Consider the following 960-nt stretch of genomic DNA (forward strand, 5'->3'; position numbering starts at 1 on the left):
TTGTTAAAAGAGTATATTTCCCAGTAGACTGAGAACATAATTCATTCATCAGAATATAATTTCCCAACTAGACCATGAAACACACCAACGACTTCAGTGAAGTGCGTTAATAGAGGGTAGCCCATAGTTATGTATATGATGTTTGACTGACTGTACTATTTGTAATTCTGGATAAAAGGTTTTGATATGGTAACACTGCGTAATCTGAGAGTGAGGTTAACGATCACTGGACTTAGAACCGTTAGTGTATGTCAGACAAGATGGCGAAACGGTTGTCTCTGGAGCAGCGTGTACGTTGTGTGGAACAAACGTATTCTGCAAAAAAACAATTAAGCGGAGTTGAGATGGAGAATTACATAGGAAATAGACCCTCTATATTAACAATTACAATAAATAAAAATTAGATGCTACTAGTAATGTTTTGATGCGAAGGGACCCTGTAGGTCTCGGCGTATGCATACCGATGATAACAGAGCATGTAAAAACGTTGTTCTGAGTCTTCAGGCATGTATTGATTTAGATCGTGCATTAGTGGACTATGCCATGGAGAACAGAAATTAAATTTTTTGTAAAGAAAGATACGGAAACAACATGCTTATATTCGAGTTATGTTGCTAGTTTCTTAACCGCAGTCTTTAAGACATCATAATTATGGGTCATCCTGTACTTTTTGTGATCCTGATCCTGATTTTTTTCAAAAGTTGTTTTGTTATACTTCATACTAAAGGAAATAAAAGATAATTAAACTTTCTGTTCTTTCAATCAAAGAAGTGTTACGGAAAGCCAGATTGCTTTAGGGTGATACGTAGTCAAAACATCAAGTTGTTATTTGTTTCTCTTGACCTTGAACTTAATAATTCATACACTTCTTTAATTTTCGTACTATGCTAGCCAACTCGGAAGACAATATTTCCAATTTGAAGTGCAAATAATATTGATAAAAGTATATATTGAATCACA

Source organism: Thermobia domestica, chromosome 10 (assembly GCF_964235325.1).
Source record: "Thermobia domestica chromosome 10, izTheDome1.hap1.1, whole genome shotgun sequence".
Classification (NCBI taxonomy): Eukaryota; Metazoa; Arthropoda; class Insecta; order Zygentoma; family Lepismatidae; genus Thermobia; species Thermobia domestica.